The 20,517-nt window shown below is 33.6% G+C and overlaps 1 long non-coding RNA gene across 2 annotated transcripts; it reads right to left on the bottom strand.

The window, feature by feature from the left end:
* Positions 1–6,508: 6,508 nt before the first annotated feature.
* On the bottom strand, positions 6,509–10,164 carry LOC111396052. Of its 2 annotated transcripts, XR_002702926.1 has the most exons (4): positions 10,021–10,163; positions 9,433–9,568; positions 8,230–9,317; positions 6,509–8,050 (listed from the first exon to the last, which is right to left on the bottom strand). It is a non-coding gene; the product is annotated as an uncharacterized LOC111396052 (long non-coding RNA). The 2 variants fall into 2 exon arrangements; XR_002702925.1 differs by having other exon boundaries at positions 8,230–9,568; positions 10,021–10,164.
* Positions 10,165–20,517: the final 10,353 nt, after the last annotated feature.

Here is a 20,517-nt window from a genome sequence, read left to right as displayed (position 1 = left end):
CTTGGCACTTCCTTTTTACCTTGTTTCAATACAATTATAAATTGATCGTTGAACAGGAATGGTTGTCCCCCTTGCAGGTGGTGGCCAGACACACTAATAGGGTTATAGGTGGACCTATATAGGGTCATGCGGGTCATTTGAACCCACAAAATTTTTGGTTTTCATTTTTTATTGAGAAAATAGTGTTTTGATCCTTTTACGCCTTAATTTGACGCACTCATTACAGGATGTCAAATGAAGTTGAAACATTGTATTCTTAATACCATTTTAAAGTGTTCGTCACTTAGTTGTTCGCTCGTTAATAACGTACGAAACAATTAACCGTAGTAAAAGTCACAACACATCAAAATAGGTCGTTCCAAACTATTTCAAGAATTACGATATTATGCTAACTTTCAAAATTCGCCGATGATCGTATACTATCTGAATCCACAAACTGCCTACATCATCTAGAAACTCGTTTCGAAAGCTATATCATAGTCATATTGAATGGTCCAAATGGACATCGAAAATAATTAAATATGTGTCAAACATACGCCTTAAAAAAGGCATCTAGCTCGTCTTTTTTTCTAAAAAATTTCTATTATTTCATTAACGTTTTTTTTTTTTTTTTGCAGAATAATTTACATCATTTTATTAGGAAATTTTACATGACATATAACATTAAAAAAATTTGGATCGTTACGAATTAAATGTAATTTGAATTACTTTCAAATTACTTTTGTATTAAATTTAAATTTCATTTATTTCCTAGATTAAATGTGAATTTTATTTCAATTCATTTACTTCCTACATTCAATTTGATTTACTTGCCGTCAACTCAACATCTATAAACGAAATGATAAACAAAACTATAGAAGTAGCAAAATTCATATAATAATATTAATAATGATTGTTATAGAATATACATATTGGAAAATATAATTTACCTTAATTATAAGAATCCATAATTAGGATCCTTCCTAATTAGAATTCATGTTGTATATATATGTACTGTCTCTTGTAATGAAAAGAACGAGAAAATTATTTTTCCTTCTCTCCCAATTACATGGTATTAGAGTTAAACGTATCTTGCCCCCAGGGCACATCTCCAAGTGATAAAAGGGGAGGGTGGAGAAATCCAGCTTTACTTGAGGCTACTGTGTCAAGGGTTCGAATCCTGAAATATGGATTTGGCTCTTGGGTAAGTGCAAGTGTACAAGCAGCCTTCCACCCTATATCCTTGGAGGCATAACCTACGATTTACCTCCATCACGATGCTCCAGGGCAGGGGCGGTGGGGAACCCTCAAGGTTGGGATTCAACCTTTTTTTAGAGTTAAACGTATCTTACCCATGTGTGAGATCCCCATCAGCATCTGGTCTTCACAGTCAGTGACGTCATCTGTGTACAGGCCTTGTTCGATGAAGACGAGATCTTCTGGGTCTTTCGTGCAGGTCCCCGTTTGGTGAAATTGGGATCTTCCATCTCTGGGATCTTCTGGGTCTTCCATACATTTCCTCATTCTAAGTTTTCCATCTGATTTTAGAGGCCTGCAATTTGGTTTTTTCATGTTCCCCATCGTCAGTGAGTTGTTCTTGCATCTCACAATTTGGGCTGTCGTTTCTGTTTGTGATTTGGTTATTGTTGGGCTATTGTGTGTTGGACTAGATTGGGTCCAATTAATTTGTGAAGTGGGTTGGGCCTATTATTTTGGGTGGTTACTTGTTGGGACTGCTGCTTTGATTTGTTAGCTGGACCTTGTGATTTGTTTCTATGGTTGACAAACAAAAGAATTTAGTTATGACTGACATCATTCTAGTGATGTCCAAAATCATGAAGCATAAGTTGATAGGTCCAAATTATTTAGATTGGTGTAAGCCAGTTCGAGTTTATTTGCGGAGTATTTCTATGGACAATCACCTTACTGAAGATCCACCAATGGATAATACTCACCAGACATGGCTAAGAAATGATGTCCGATTATTCTTACAAATCCTTAATTCCGTTGACATGGAGATAGTCAGCTTGATTAATCACTATGAGTATGTTAAGGAATTAATTGAATATTTAGAATTTATGTACTCTAGGAAAAGGAACACATCATGTATTTATGAAGTCTGCAATGGTTTTTACCGTGCCGAACAACAAGATCAATCTCCTCACACTTATTTCATGAATTTCAAGAAGACTTACAAAGAACTAAATGTCTTGTTACCTTTTAGTCCAGATGTGAAAGTTCAACAAGCTCGACGAGAGCAAATGACTGTGATGAGTTTTCTATCTGGCCTTAATTCTTAGTTTGAAACAACTAAATCCTAGGTTCTCTTCAGTGTTGAGATTCTATCTCTACAAGAAACCTTTACTATAGTACTTCGCACAGATTCTGGTGCTTCTGTTGCTTCATTTGTTCAACCTTTGAGTGTTCTTATCAGTTATAGTAGTAGAGGTAATACAAGAGGCTGGGGTATAGGTAATCAGATCAATCAAAGTCATAATGAAGGAGTTGTTTGCTACTACTATCATGAGCATGGTCATACCAAATACTCGTGCCGAAAATTACACAATAAATCTCTGATGTCTCACTCAGCTCATGCAGCTACTTCTACTACACCCATCTTATTCTCTTAGCATACCATTACAAATTCTGCAGATAAATTTACCAAATTGACTTAGTATCAAGAAGCATTAAAGAACTCGTCTCACTTTACCTCTGCCATTACTGAGACAGGTAAATCTAATATATGTCTCCTCTTTTCTTCCTTAAAATGGGTCATTGATTCTAGTGTCACAGATTATATGACAAGTAATCCTAGTATCTTCTCTAGTTTTCAGTCGCATACATCTTCCAATGTTACTTTAGCTAATGTTTCTACTTCTTTTGTTCTTGGTTCTGGAAATATTAATCCAACCCCATTAATTTCCTTATCCTCTGTCTTAAGTCTACCACAATTGTCTTTTAATTTGATGTCTGTGAGCAAACTTACTCGGACCTTAAACTGCATTGTCTCATTTTTTATTGATTACTATCTTTTTCACAATCTTATGACGAAAAAGATTATTGGTAAAGAACATGAATCATGCGGTCTCTATATTCTAGATACCTAGGTACCTAAGTCTATTGTGTGTCCAGATGTCTTAACCCTTTTTGCAACACATTGTCGATTGGGACATCCATCTCTACCCTTGTTGAAGAATTTATGTCCTCAATTTTGAATTTCTCATCTTTAGATTGCGAGTTGTGTTAGTTTGCAAAACATCATCATCTGTCCTCAGTTCCTTGAGTCAATAAAAGAGCTAATTTTCATTTTAAGTTAGTTCATTCAGATGTTTGGGGTCCTTGTCCTATTGTGTCCAAAATTGAATTTCAGTACTTTGTTACTTTTGTTGATGATTTTTCTTATGTGACTTGACTTTATTTAATGAGGAATCGTTCTGGATTGTTTTCTCATTTTAGTGCCTTTTGCACTGAAATTAAAACACAATTTAATATTTCTGTACATACATTGAGAAGTGATAATGCCAAAAAATATTTTTTTCGATTCCTTTCAAGCTTATATGCTTCAGAATGGTATTCTTCATCAATCCTCGTGCATTGACACCCCCTCTCAAAATGATGTGGCTAAAAGAAAAAAATAGACACCTTCTTAAGACAGTTAGAGCACTCATGTTCCAAATGCATGTTCCTAAACATTTTTGGACTATTGCAGTGTCCACAGCCTGTTTTTTGATTAATTGGATGCCGTCATCTGTTCTTCATGGTGAGACCCCTTATAGTGTTCTTTTCCCCCAATAAACCCTTATTTCCTAATCCCAAATCCTTAAAATGTATTTTTCTAAGTTACTTTCGTCTATAAAAAGGGTATTGATACTACTGCGGAGTTTTAACAAGTACCTTGTGTCAACTGATGTTACCTTTCTGGAACATATTCTCTTATTTCCCACATTTTACATTTCTTTCAGTAAAGGGAAGGATGATAATCCATTGATTTATCATCTCACGTACCAGTCAACTAATGTAACTCCTACACCTGTTACTCTCATACCACCTCCACCTATTCGCCAGGTGTGTTCCAGAAGACAAAACCCTCCTAATGCATGTTCGGCACCTAACCCTTCTTCAACATCGGACCCAATGTCCAATGATCTTGATCTACCTATTGCTCTTCGTAAAGGTAAACGTCAATACACTTATCCTATTTCATCCTTTGTTTCTTATGATCATGTGTCCTCTTCTTCTTGCTCTTTTGTTGCCTCCATAGACTCTATGACTCTTTCGAAAACTATTCAAGAAGCTTTATCTTATACTAATTGGCATAATGCTGCGCTAGAGGAGATTGACGCTTTATATGCTAATGGTACTTGGGTACTTAGATACCTATACGAAAAAAGGCTATTGGATGTAAATGAGTGTTTGCAGTCAAAGTCAATCCTGATGAATCAGTGGCTAGACTTAAAGCTCGTCTTGTGGTTAAAGGCTATGCCCAAACTTATGTTGTGGATTACTCTGACACTTTCTCTCCTGTCACTAAATTAACGTTTGCTCGATTATTTATTTCTATGGCAACTACACATAATTAGCCCTTATATCAATTAGACATAAAAAAACGCTTTCTTACATAGTGATCTCCAAGAGGAAGTTTATATGGAGCAACCATCGGGTCTGTTACTCAGGAGAAGTATGGGAAAGTGTGTCATCTTCGAAGGTCCTTATTTGGTTTGAAACAAAGTCCAACGTGCATGGTTTCGAAAATTCAGTCAGGCAATGAAAAAATTTGGAATACAAAAGAACCAAGTTCGACCACTCAGTCTTCTACAAACAATCTAAATTCAGCATTATTATTGTTGTTGTGTATGTTGATGATATTGTTATTACTGGCAGTGATACTATGGAAATTTCATCTCTGAAGTCCTTTCTTCACACTCAATTTCACACGAAAGACTTAGAGGTGTTGAAGTGTTTCTTGGTAATTGAGGTGACAAGAAGCAAGAAAAGTCTCCTTTTATCTCAGAAAAAATATGTACTAGACTTATTATCTGAGACAAGAAAATTGGGAGCTAAGCCAAGTAAGTAGCGTTCCATTGTTTCCTAATTTGCAACTTACCAAAGATGGTGACCTATTTGAAGATCCTGAGAAATATAGAAGACCGGTTGAGAAATTGAACTATACTACGGTAACTCGTCCTGATATTGCGTATTCTGTCAATATTGTAAGTCAATTCATGTCTTCTCCAGTAATCCACCATTGGGCATCTTTAGAACAGATTTTGTATTATTTAAAGAAAGCTCCTAGACATGAAATACTATACAGAAATCATAGACATACCCACATCAAATGCTTCTCAGATGCAGATTGAGCAAGTTCCAAAATTGACTGAAGATCCACTACAGACTATTGTGCCTTTGTTAAAGGAAATTTGGTCTCGTGGAAAAGTAAGAAGCAAAATGTTGTGTGCCGATCTAGTACTAAATCAGAATACAAAGTTATGGCACAATCTGTGAGTAAGATAGTGTGGATATATTAGCTCTTAACTGAAATTGACCTTAAAATTTCAATACCAACAAAGTTGTAGTGAGATAATCACGCTACTCTTTATATTGCTTCTATTCATGTGGAGCTAAGCCAAGTAAGTAGCGTTCCATTGTTTCCTAATTTGCAACTTACCAAAGATGGTGACCTATTTGAAGATCCTGAGAAATATAGAAGACCGGTTGAGAAATTGAACTATACTACGGTAACTCGTCCTGATATTGCGTATTCTGTCAATATTGTAAGTCAATTCATGTCTTCTCCAGTAATCCACCATTGGGCATCTTTAGAACAGATTTTGTATTATTTAAAGAAAGCTCCTAGACATGAAATACTATACAGAAATCATAGACATACCCACATCAAATGCTTCTCAGATGCAGATTGAGCAAGTTCCAAAATTGACTGAAGATCCACTACAGACTATTGTGCCTTTGTTAAAGGAAATTTGGTCTCGTGGAAAAGTAAGAAGCAAAACGTTGTGTGCCGATCTAGTACTAAATCAGAATACAAAGTTATGGCACAATCTGTTAGTAAGATAGTGTGGATATATTAGCTCTAAACTGAAATTGACCTTAAAATTTCAATACCAACAAAGTTGTAGTGAGATAATCACGCTACTCTTTATATTGCTTCTATTCATGTATTCCATGAATGAACTAAACATATTGAGATGAGCTGTCATTTTGTTCGTGAAAAGGTGCAGAAGAATTTAATCTCTACAAAATATGTGAAAACTGGAAAACAAATTAGAGATATTTTCACAAAAGCATTAAATGATATTCGACTAAATTATATTTGTAACAAGTTGGACATGATTAATATCTATGCTTCAACTTGAGAGGAATGTTATAGAATATATATATAAATATATATATATTAGAAAATATATTTTACCTTAATTATATGAATCCTCAATTAGAATCTTTCCTAATATAGAATTCATGTTGTGTGTGTGTGTGTGTGTGTACATATGTATGTACGTACCGTCTCTTGTAATGAGAAGAATGAGAAAATTATTTGTCCTTCTCTCAAAATTATTTTTCCTTCTCTCCCGATTACAATGATATAATTATTTTCATTAAAATTATATTATTTTTTTAAAAAAATATATTTTAAATTTTGTCCTCACAACACAAAAAAATCCGGGCCCACCCCTGAATAGGGTCTTCATTGTCAGGCTTCGACTAATTCTCCCCACAAAAGTAGCAGAAAAAAGTGCATTTCCCATAGCTTTCACAGTCTCGGACTCTGAAAGAATAGCTCAACATTCTTGACCCCCTAGCTGTTCAAAAATGATCAAGTCAAGTCGGAGGCGCACTACACTGAAATGACCATGAACTATTCACAAAATTCCCTCAGGATCCGGGGGGTCGATAAGGAGCTCGATCCTCCTGACAGAAAGCACAAAAAAACTTCAACTAAACTACTTGCCAGTTGCCAGAGGGCCAAGTGAAATGGGCAAATAACAGACAGAATGATATGCGCTTCACAATGTATCTTATTTCCAGACGCATGCTCATGTCAAATAGCTCCCATTCAAACTGTTGAGAATATAAGAATCGAAACCCTCAACAGTAGGCATTTTTGCATTAGCAGCTAAATAAATCTTACCATTTTCTTCCTTCAGATTGGACATTACCCTTCCCTTACCAGTGCTTTTCTTGTGGGATGGAAATTCAGCCGCCAGTTTTCCCATTTGCATTTGCAGATTAGTAACTGAATCCTTACTTAATTTCCCTTTACGACTCTTCTTTCCATTGACACGCTTAACTTCGAGTCTAGCAAATGCAAAAGTATAATATTCAATTCCAGATTCATAGAGGTGCCACCTGAAGTTCTCCATGAGTTCTGGCTCTCTATAGTAGGATCTCTTCAACCCTCCATATCCATTCATCACTTGCTTCCTTGACGCATGCCAATTGCCATCCCCCACCGTAATAATCCGGGTTACCACTCTCACGTGCTCTACGAGGCTTATCAAAAAACAGACATTCCAGGATTATTTCACCTTCCAACAACATAAGCTCAAAGAGATCTGGTAAACACAGATATCAAATCAATCATCATAGTTGAAAATAGAGATATGTAGCGGCATCCAGGACACCGACGTCTTTTCCTTGTGCTTTAGCACTACGAGAAGCAAAAAAGATATCTTTTAATCCAATTCCACCAGGTCATACAACTGGAGACATACCAAAGTACCATTCAGTAAGTTCCAGTGCAGAATGATAATTACTGCAGTAGTTGGTAAACTTTTGGCACCATTCTGATCCTTGTGCATGTCTGGGACAATACCAAAGGGCACATTATTCCGAAGAAAGCAGATGGAGGAGGCAAAGCATCCTCCCCAACAAAACACAAAACATCAAACCCAGAGAAGTAATGCTGACAAAACTCTGGATGGAATCCAAATAAATGACAGTCTAACTGTGTTGCAAGGTCCGTATTAGTAATTCTCACGTTAACTTCAGGATAGAGCTTTTACGGTGATCAACCATGTTGAAGTCTTGTTCTTGAGACCCCTAGATATATTGACACCTGCCACAAACCCAATACCATAATTAGTAAGTGAGTACCAGCTCCATACTCAGGATACTAACGAAAGTTACAAAAGCTTTAATTCCAATGTTAACCAAAGGCATTGTAACAAATATATAAAATGAAGATAGCACTGCAAAGAGAGGTAATCAGCACAACTAGAAAACTAAGAGATGTACATGTTGAAGTTCATGCAGAAGGCCATGAATTGGATAGTCCGTCCCTTGACTATGGCCTAGAGGTTCTTACAATGCATTAAGAATCAAAATTGCATTAGAAAAGGAAATCCTCAGTATACAGAGACTCCAAGAAAATAAAACTGTTCCATGACTCAGTAATCAATTCCGCACTTTAGTATAAGTAGTTTACAACATCCCCTTGTTTAAACATTAAGTACCAGCTCACAAAATTATCCTGCTTTTATTCAGCTGTTAGAATAGCATCCTTAGCAGATACATAAAAAGAAAGCAACTCTTTTTGAGGGCTTTGTTACCCCCAACTACCTTCAAGGAAACATTACCTAGCTCCTGGTTGGTGGGAATTAAAATTAAATTCTTAGTAGATTTTGATAAAATGTTGATGAAATGTGTGGTTGAAAATTTGTTCATAAATATGCGGTTAAAATTAATTATTGAGTTTGACTTAGATTAAAATTTAGATTTTAATTCCTATCAAACAAAGGTCTATTGAACTAAAGAAGCACATAGTAGCATAAAGGTTAGTTCAAGAAGATTTGCCATCACACCCAACAAATAAATTGCAAATAGTTCCCAAAGTTAACATAACCCAGTTAAATAGGTCCTAAATAACATGAAAATGAAAGAAAAAACAACTGACTGATTATAAAAGAGGTCAACACCTAGGATTTAATACTAAGTTGTATTAAGTATTGAAGTAAAAAATGAACTAACTGAGATCCTGCAACTGAAACTTGAGATAGAGCCATTTAGAAAATGAAAACCTACTCAGTTTCTGCCAAAAGAGTCAATAAGTCACAATTCATTTTTTCGATCTAATAAAAGAAAAGGATTTGAGGAAGGAGAAAAGAGGGAGAGGTCGGAATCAATGGGATTCATTAAAGGATATGACCCAAAAGCAAGGCTAGACACTTGAAAATATACCAAAGAAACATCCAATACTTGAAAATTCAACAGACTGCCAGATAGATATTCTGCCTAAGTGGTGAAATGCACGTACTCGAGTCACATAATACGTTTCTTCTAGGTGGAAACATAAATTCAACATTAGCCACAATAACCCTCATTCTCTGTTGTTAACAATTGAGAAAACAAAAGTAAGCTAAACAATATAAAGTTGAACCAAATAAAAACAATATACAGCATATGTTAAAAACTGAAGTCTCACACTAAAGAACCAAATACCTAATGTCCAGCTATGTGAAAATTTTACTAACGAAACAGTAACCTCTCCCTCCACTACTTTTTGTGTGTCGCCAGTGTAGGGCTCTGGTTTTAGTACAGCTAATGCAATAGTTGCATCAACTTCTTGGTTAAAAACCTGCAGCAGTTTGCAAATTTCAGACCAAAACAAGCTCAGACTTCATATACAATCATCCATCAAATAGAAGCTCAGAATCCCTAATTCTTTTCATGGGCACATATATGCTTGTCCACACAAAATTGTAAAGGTGAGAATCGAATCCCTAAACCCAAAAAAGTAAAAGTAAAAAGACACAACGAGAAAAAAAAACGAAATTTCAAAAAGTTACCCAGTGAAACGGTTTAAAATAAAATTAACAGGATAAGTGTAGAATTTCAACAGGTTCGTCTATACATTACCATTAAATAAAAAAAGATAGGCAGGACTAAAACTCTAAAATCTAATATAGAAGCGAATTACAAACCCTAATTTAGAAACCAGTCACAATGGTTCGCAAGAATCTACGAAATGAAGAAGAGAATATGACATAGGAGCAGAGCATAACTCAGACAACAGTTTCTGATGTTTACCTGCTCGAAAGGAAGGGGAGAGGGAGAGAGAGAGAGAGAGAGAGTCGGGACCCTGTGAAATTCTCTCTCCGTTGTGGGAAATTCAGTTTTATAAAATATTTCAGCCTTCAATTTTCCTATGACACCCTCCCGAAGATGTGAACAGATTTATCGTCCAACCAATAAGTTCTTTTAGCTCATGTTTGAGCTACATTCAAAAGAAAAAATGTATTATTCGTCGCAAATCAATAAAAAATATATAGTTAAAAAATAAATAAAAGTTTTAAATTTATTTGTAATATTATTTTATTGAAAATCGTGTGATTGAAATGATATCAAATCATCGTTGAAGAATGTATTTTTTTGAAAATAATGTGGCTCAAGCGAGCCATTAATAAAATTATGTCGCACATCAATTCATAACTTTTTTTTTTCTACTTTTATCCATATACTTAAAAAAAATTATTTTTTCACAAAATCTATTCTCAAAAATATACCTCAAAGAGGCAATAAGTTCACATACACCAAAATTTTGATCATGTTGAAAATAGTGTTCTAAAAGGCACGACTACATAGGCGCGATGCATGGCGGAAAGAGCACCTTATTTAATTGTCAATGGCAATCGTTGACCATTGATACATGCCTATCTTTTCTTTAAATTTTTTTTTTTAGAATTCTTTTATGTTAAAATTTAAAGACTGATTTATTCACTTCGTCTTCCCTAGATTCAAAACAACCTTTTGAAACTTTGAACAAAGGAAAACTCTCAAAAATTCGTATATATTTACTATTTAGTATTTACATTTGAAACTTGTCATTTTGTTGAAAATTTTGGAATAATTTATAAAGTTCCTATAAATCTATTTTATATGTTTGGTAGGTATTATTTTTAGTTATTGAATGATTTTTTGATTGATTAAAATAAAAGAAGTCTTTTTATACTTTTTTATGCATACTAGTCAAGGTTGAACGTACATTGCACGTTATTTTAAAATATTTTATATAAAGAATATTTGGTACTAATTTGTTGAAGGATTTGATAAGTTTCAAACGAATTAAAGAAAATAAAATTTAGCATAAAAATTTAAAAGAATAAAATTGTACTCAAATTGTAATATCAAAACTCAATTTCTATGATTCAACTTTTTTGTAATGATGAAATACTATAAATGATCAATCTTTTTATATTACATTTGATACATAAAAATTAATTGTTAATACATAAATTTAAACCTACATTAAAATTTCTAGATACATGAATGTGAATAAATTTTCTATAATGACTCTAGATTCATGTAATTCAAGATTTTCAACAAGTAAAAATTCATTGAATCTAGGTTATGTGAATATTAATTAATTGAGAATTAATAACACAAAATTAATAAATAACAATAATTATGTAGTATTTATTACATATCACAAAATAAAATGTAAGATATTATTGAAATAATTGAATTGTAGGGGGTTAAAATCGTCAAAAAAATTATTCTACCTTGATATGATATTTTAATATATTATAGATGTCTCGCCTAAACTCGTCTAACTCGTAGCTTGGCCTCCGCACATCTTCATGCATTTCGCCTTTTAAAACATTGGTTGAGGAATAGGGTGCCCAAAATAAATATTGACTTTAACTTGAATTAAAATTTCCCTCAAATTGGGTTTTAATATTAAAAACACTGAAGAGTCGGCCTTCCCTTTCCAACTGCTGTATCTCCAAGTTTTTCCTTTAGAATTTCCACCTCTTTCGCTAACTTTTCATCTCTTTGCCTCGTTCCCTAAAATCAAGTGTGCTGTGATGGTCGATGGATTAGCTAAAAACGAATTAGATATCATTCATTCTATGATAATTAATTTCACTTCATGGCGTAGGGGCGGATCTAAGAGCCTAGCTTAGTCCCCTCTCCAGCCCACTTAATATTTTTTAGGGAAAAAAATTCGAGTAAAAAAAAAATTTACGTGTAAATTTATATTATTTTTACATGTTAGCTCAGCTTGTTATGTATTAACCCAGCTTGTGGTTTGATCCTGGCTCCGCCCCTGGCAAAGAGGAAAAGAAAAATAATAAGTGTTACAACATTTCCCCTATGTTTAATGAACTCTAAAATTCAATTAAGATTCCTAAACTCAATTTTTTTATAATTAACAAAAATCCTAAATTTTGATTTTCACTACAATTAATTTGAAGTCTAATGTTTTTAACTAGTTTTATGACGTTGGACACTTACTATGGAAATAGCATAAAAAACAAAAACAAAAACAAAAAATGTAGTTTTTTTTTTTTTTAAATAATGCTATCAAGCACTGTACACCATTCTAAATGAATTATATAAACATTGCATTTAAGTGAACATATCATTTAAAGGAATGTTATTCAGCACTAATGATGCTTGACACCAGTATAGATGATAACACTTGTGTCATTAAATTATAAATTCAATTAAATACAAGAATTTATCCCTCATTTATTGAAACATATGACACATTAACACCTAAACATGTGTTCAATTCCAATGATACTAGATAATATTATTCTATTATTTAATGTTATGCAGTTACCATATAAGTCAGTGATTAACACCAGCGGTGTTAAATAATATGACTCTTTTTTCCATGTCCAAATGCCACCATTTAACGCGGGCTACGTTAGTCCAATTAATAATACAAGGTTTCAATATTAGAGTAGAAGCTAAGGGACAAGACCTCCATTTTTTTAATTTGAAGTTTCCCTATTTGGCTCTTGATCGAGAACTTTTTTGCACCTCATGGTGCAAAGCTCCCTCCGTATAGATTGGTTTTGCTTTTCACACGGATTAAAAAATCTTATTTAATGTTATTGAAAAAGAATTTTTTTTTTTTTTTCAAAAACTTTCCTAGTTTACCCTTATATATATTTGTACAATTTCAAGATTAAGCGTGAAAATTTGGTTATAACTAAACAAATTAAACAATGGTATATTAATAAAAAAAAAAAAGAAAGCAAAACATTCTCAATAAAGGAATAGAACTATATAATCAGGACAAGAAAATAACGAAAGTTTGCCAATATAAATGGGATAGGGGGAGTAATATATTGGCCATTTGGTTTTGAAATTGCATTACTCCCATTATAGTCCCATATGGAGGTGTAAAATTGGATCTTGAACATTTACCGTGGCTTCATTTGACCTGTTTCTACTTAAAATCACCAGTCCTTCAGCTATTTTATCAATGTGTAAACCAACTCTCTTGACTTATTTCCCTATATATAAGAGGGGAGCACAATTTATATTTTCAATACCACACAAAGAGAAGGGAGCATACTATTACTATTATTCCACTAAGTGATTTTTCTATAAAAGCAATCTATATCCACACATGGAGAGCATTCTTGATGAAACGTCTATATCTTTTCTAATAGACTAGTTAATAATGTGTTGTCATCAACTTCTTCCTTTTCGAGAGAGGAAATTTTCTCAAGAAATGAGCTATGGAAGTTCAACTCATTTAAGATTTTGAAAGCCTAAGTCATAAATTAATTAAAAGCCTAACAATTTAAGAAATTAAGTTTTAAGTAAATTTGATTAAAAAAATTAATGAATAACTGGATTGCCACAATAGTCATCTACATGGTATTTCATATAGGCAATCCAGGTTTGAGTCACCATGTAAATGTTTTATAAAACTTTTTATGAATTATTTTTTTTATGATTTAAAAACTCTTTAAATTCTTAGTTAAAGACCTAATTTAACAAACTAAATGATAATACAACTCTCCCATTTAGTTTTTCATTAAAAAGAAATGTTACAAGAAGTGGAAGGTCACTTTTCGCTACACCCCTCCTCAAATCCAAAATTCTTCTTATTTTCTCTAAATATATATATATATTTCATGTCAATTTAAGTTAAGGGTGAGAAAAAAAAAAGGCTTTCAACACATTTTGTTTTTTGATATCCAAAAAAATTCAAGGTAGGTGGAAGTGCAAATGTTTACTTCGTTTCAAATTATGATTTTCGATAAACGTTTGAATGAAATGGTACCTCCGGGTACGGTGTTTCGGTACTACAACATTTTGATTTGATCATTCTCCGACTCTACGTGTTATGATAATGATATAGCAATTGGATTTTGTCGGAAATCTATCTACGTGCGATTATATGGATCTATATTTTGAGATTTTTAATTTGACAACAAAATGTACCAATGATATCTATTGAGTTTCAAACTCACGGGTTAATTCTCTTCCTATATGTTAAATGATTTTTTCTTGAGGCGTGAATGATGGTAAAAGATAATGCGACATGTCATGGAGAAGCCAGTAATTTAATATCTTTAGTTGATTAAGAAATGTTTACGTTTTCTTTAAATTAGATTCCTATGAATGTCGTGTGTAGATTTATTCTACAAATACTTTTTATGAATAAATTATATTTGAAAGTAAATATGTATTATAGGAATAAATTTACAAATCACCATTTACAAAAAATATGTTAGTGATTTAAAATTTTGCCGTCTCTTCAAAAAATTCAGATTATGCCTCATTTTTAAAATTTCATAACTCTTTTGTTACTTGGGATTTTTATACAAAGTCAGTGGCGTTCAATAGCCTCATAAGTTAGCTACTGAATGAACTTAAAATCATGTAAATCCGATGTTGATGGAATTTTATATGTTGCATAAAGTAAACTACACTGGGTATAGTCACTATTTTTCCAGCTTCTGTCTTGACTTCAAAAATTTATAACTCGACCGTTACTTAGAAATTCTAGATAAAACTAATTGGATTTGAAATTTTCATGGATTAGCTTCTGAATAAATTTGAAATCATGTGGTTTTGATAACTTTGAAATTTTATATGTCATTTTAAGCGAATTGCACTGATTTACCTTTCAACCCGGTCGCTGCTGGATTTTTAAAAATATTTTAATATTTCATATGATGCCGATGGAAGCTAATTTTTAACTATGTCATAATAAGGAGTTTCCTATATTACATTAAAATTTGATGAAGTTTCGAGATCGGTAGCTATACAAACGAATCTATTTTGACAATCACCTTCTGAGACAAAAACTAAAACAGCAACATTACTTTTTAAAGTTTTGTCAAAAAAATTCACGTCAATAGTCGTTACATGCATGGAACCCATTCTAAAAATATATAGTTAATTAATTTACAACTAAAGTACAATTAATCTAGTGACGTTTCGATCCATGCGGATCGGAGCATTACAGCGTGGCATCAAAGCCAAGTTCAATCGATTCTATAGACTTAGTGTATTTTTTATGAAATGAGAAAAATAAAACATTTAAGGCACTTCATGGAATCTTGCGTCCATCAGTTGGCCTCATCCGACGAACTCAAGGTATGGAATAAAATATTATGTTCCACTTTATTTTCGAACATGATTTATAAATCATTTAAACTTGAATCTATGAAAATACTTTTGATGTTTAAAATGAAATATGTTATGTAAGTTATATTTTGTTTAAATATACATGAAGAAATGATAATGGGCCATTATTAAAACCTCAAGAGCATAATGTATATGTTGATATCACTAACAGAGATAAAATATAATTGGACACTTAGGTGACAGACATGGTTAAAACTTATCAGACCGCTAAAAAGGCCACAGCTTGTAGAGCAACGTTGAACCGTAGGTCTATCATTTAGTCCTATGAGAACTATGTGATTGACCCATCTCGTCCACTTGTTTAACACGTACATGACATCTACAAGACATGTATGGCAGCTGTAGATGCGGGACTAAAGATCATACATATCGAGGCTGTGAATGACCTCATACATTCACTCCTACCTTATTGGGGAAACATGGGGGGTTATGGTTAGGGATGAGATGTTAGAATGTAACCCTCCAAAGCAATCCTTCTAGATAGGTGGAGTGAAAGCTTAGAACCTCAACCAGATATAGTAATTGAGCCTAATGATGAGGTTGAGCCCAAACCCGAGCCCGAGCCCGAGCCCGAACCTCAATTTGAATCAAAACCTAGAGGAAGATTCAGAATGGGAACATGAGGATGGCTTTGGTTTGGAATTAGAGAATGATCATGAGCATGAACTTGAACCACAGGTTGAGATAGATCTAGAGTCAGGACTTGAGACAGAAGACTCCTCCGAAGATGAAGCTCTATCGAAGAAGATTCGCAAGATTTATAGGGATTAGAAATTTAATTCCATTTCCTTGTGATATCTTTTCCTTTATGTTATTGGAAGTAAAAGTAATCGAACTATTGTATATCCTGATTTCAAGGTGTACAAAAAAATTCTGATCAAGTTGAGAAATAACCTTTTTTTTTTTACTTTGGAAAATGAAATTAATGTGAGATATTATATCTTGTCTCTAGGGAAATGTCTCGAGCCAACCAGAACAATTTGATAAAGGATCTCCTACAAGCGGTTCAAGGTCTTGGCGGGCTGAATTAGAATCCAGCTCCAACTACACCATCAACTCTTATTACTCTTCCAACTCATGCCTTGGTGGTCGAGTTATTTCAAAGGCATAAACCTTCTACCTTTGATGGAGCACCTGGTCCACTAGTAGTTGAGGAATGTCTTCGTAAGTTAGAGCGAATTTTTCGACTCACCAACTATACGACACCCAAAAGGTCTAGTGTGTGGAGTTTATGTTCACCGGTAATCCAAGTCACTGGTGAGATTCGATGTCCTGAACCAAGACCCCTAAGGAGCAATTGGCGTTAGCTTGGGAACAATTCAAGAAAGAAGTAATGGACAAGTATTTTTCTCAGTCTCTAAGGGATTTCAAAGAGAGCAAATTCCTTCAGCTTAAGTAGGGTAATATGTCTGTAACTGATTATGAGCGAAAATTCGACCAACTTTCAAGGTATGCTCCATACCTGATTGACACGAAAATTAAAAAAATTCGAAGGTTTGAGCAAAGGTTAAAACCAGTCCTAAGCATAATTCTTATGTCACATCGTTTCACATCATACCATGAGATGCTGGAACGAGCTCATGCTATTTGGTATCAGAAGGTAAATACAGAGCAACACTGTCAATTTTACAACCAGCAAGACAAAGGGCAAGTTGGAAAGAGAAAATGGAATGGTCTAGACAAAGAAAAAGGCAAATGGCAAAATAAGAAAGCTAATATCGGATCTAGTGCCAGTAATGCCATAGTTGCTGCAGTAGTGTCATGTCCTAAGTGTGGTAAGGCTTATCGTAGCGAATAGTGTATGAGAAGAATGTCTATTTCGGTGTGGTAAACCAAAACATATTGCTAAGGATTGTCCCATATTTACTCAAAAGAAGGATGATAAAGATGATCAGAACAAGAATGGGAAAGCACGAGTTTTTACAATGACTCAGAAGGATGCACAGGAGAACTCAAATGTGATAGCAGGTATATTACTGATATTTGATACATCTACTTATGTACTGTTTGATTCAGGAGCTACTCATTCTTTTGTATCAATATCTTTCATTGCTAAATCTAGTACTAATTGTGATAAGTCAGAGAGTACTAGAAATTAGCATTCCTTCAGGCTAAACATTGAACACAGATCAATTCGCTAGTTCGGTGAATCTTAAAATTGAAGAAAAAACATTTGAAGCTTATTTGTATGTGATAGAGATGAAAGACTTTGATGTGATTTTTGGTATGAATTGGTTAAGATATAATTATGCAACCATTCGTTGTAAAGAAATGAAAGTGCCTTTTCAGAAACTAGGAGAAGAACAATTTTCTTTCTCTGGAATAAAGACCAAATCCCATTTCCAACTAGTATCGGCCTTACAAGCTGAGAAAATGTTGAGAAAATAAACGCCTCAAGGGTTTCTAGTTAACATCTAAGGAGAAAAATAGGCAACGATAAAAATTGAGGACATATCAATGGCACAAGAATTTATAGATGTGTTTCCAGAAAATCTACCTGGTATTCCATCGATAGACAAGTGAAATTCACAATAGATTTGATTCCCAGAGTGGCATCAGTATCTAAAACTCCATACAGAATGGCCCCAAAAGAACTTTAGGAATTGAAAATCCAGTTACAAAAATTGTAACATAGTGGCTTTATTCGACCAAGCGTATTCCCATAGGGCGCACCAGTGTTGTTCCTAAAAAAAAAAAGATGGAAGTATGAGGATGTGTATCAACTATTGGGAGTTGAATCGTTTGACCATCAATAATAGGTATCCTTTCCCTATAATCAAGGATTTGTTTGATCAATTGAAAGGGACTAAGGTGTTTTCTAAGATCGATTTGCAATCTGTCCAACAGTGTTCAAACCGATCATAATAGTCCTGATACATTAATGAAAGCACTATTAAACAAGAAACTTAGGGTCCATTTGATTGTAAGAATAATATTTGGGTGGAAAGAAAACAAATTTTAGACAATTGAATTGCCTAAAATATATTTTACTAAGAATTATCAATTAAATGTGTTTGATTGGTATAATTTTTCACCTGAACAATGTTGAGATTTTGGATCTTTTGGTGTTCGTTTGACTTTATTTTTCATTAAATTTGTTAATTAAAGGGATATAATTTGTTACAATTGTGGATAGCTTTTGTTTCCGTTACCAAAAAAGATAATGGAAAATCCAATTCCCATCAAAACCAAAGGAATTGATTTCCCTTAAAAACCTAGAAAATTAGTCAACTGGGGGGAGTAGAAACCAATTTCATGGAATTTGAGTGCCATCAAACATGCATTTTTGGGAGGAAATTGATTTTTTTTTTTTTTTCCATTTTTCATGGAAAAACAATGGTATCAAACATGCCCTTAAAAATTATTGTTCGATCGTTGGGATGAAGGATTCCTGGAAAGCCCAAGTTTGAGGTCTTTTACTATAGCCTAAAGACCATTATGATCAAAACCATATTGATGAGTTTATATACATGAACATGTGAGGAAAAAAGCCATAGGCATTTTTCCCAAACGAAATGAAAAGAAAATAGGATTTTTATGTGCCCAAATTTCATCAAAACTCTTATTCGGAGTCATATGTTGTCCGATCGAGCTACAATTTGGAGGAGAGGTCCACAAAATAGAAAGCAACAACCCATACATAAGAGATCAAATTTTGAATTTGGGAATAGTGATTCGTATGCATGAAAATTATCATGATATATTGATATATTCTTTCTTGTATCGATGAGATTTTCATTATCTTGATGAATATATGAGACAGCTTCTAGTTGAATTAGAGAAGACTTTGTGCACCTATCATTTGGTAGATTGAGAAGGTTTTGACTGGATTAGGTCTCATAATTTTTATTTCTCACACTAGGGAAGTTTTTCGCATGAAATTTTTTTTGTATTCTTGGTGTGATTGATTATCTTTAAATTATTTTTAGCATATTAATTGTAGAAGGATGCTTTGCTTATTTGCTTTAAGGGAGAGGATTATTTTGTTATGTATCTACTTGTCTACGTTTCTCCCAACACTTTTTCGAATCTTTCATTGATGTGGGTGTTCAAGAGGTTCTTATTTCCCTCAGTTCTTGGTCTTTTATTATCTAGATTTAAAGCAATTTGATGGATAAGATATAATTTTTTTTTATTGATTGTGGAGAGCTAGAGTGTGGAAGGTTGTAGATTCACATGAATATATGTAAGAATTCAGGAGGTGTTTCACTTTACATTGCTGGATTCATATTAGCATACCAAGAATTTAGAAATTTGATATTGTTTGAAGTTACTTTTACTAGTTAATTTCCGTGTTAGATGAGTTTATTCCATGTAATTAGATTTGATATCAACTTTTGATGTTTTGTTACTGGTTTTTGTCACTTATTATTTGAATTTGTTAAGTAATTATGAGTGATGACTACCAAGACAGATTGACTTGGGGATGGAGGGCCGATGTTCATGAAATTGGGGGATTTCATTTTAGAGTGGTAATAAGTTCCATCATCATTATTTGAAGTTTAAATTGTAGAGGTGGAGGTAGTGATAGAGGTAAGGATTTAATTGCAATCCCTTCATTGCTAGATGTGGGAGAATAAGAAAATTAAACAGTAAAGATGAGTGGATGGTGATGACGATAGATACAGAAGTAGTAGCGATGGCAAAAAAACCCGCCTAATCCCGAATGGGGAAGAAAAACCCATCCCGCCTTGAACCCGCCTCATGAAGGAAAAAATAACAAAAAATAATTAAAAATAATTTTATTTTTAGACAACTCATCCGTTAAAATCCATTTTGAATTTGTATTTCATCCTCTAATAATAACATAATTCGAAATTTTGAAAAAAAAAAAAAATTAAACAGGACAACAAACGGAACAAAGAGTTGTCCCGTTCCCCCATCTAAGGCGGGGTTTGGGCGAGGCGGGGTGAGAGCGCCCCGCCCCATTGCCATCCCTAAGAAGAAGTGGACTTTACCTAAATTCAAGTACTCATTGAGGCTTGAAAATTATTTGCCTTTCAAAACCTTAGATGTAAAATAGCAACAAATCTTGTCAGTCTTGGCATAAACTTTTTAGAGTGTAAAATAGTATTACAGTTGCTTCCAAATCAAGCTGTTAATCTTTCGTTGTTATTAAACCTT

The sequence above is a fragment of the Olea europaea genome, chromosome 6 (genome assembly GCF_002742605.1).
Source record: "Olea europaea var. sylvestris chromosome 6, O_europaea_v1, whole genome shotgun sequence".
NCBI classification, from domain to species: domain Eukaryota; kingdom Viridiplantae; phylum Streptophyta; class Magnoliopsida; order Lamiales; family Oleaceae; genus Olea; species Olea europaea.
This window is presented reverse-complemented; position numbering and strand designations above follow the sequence as displayed.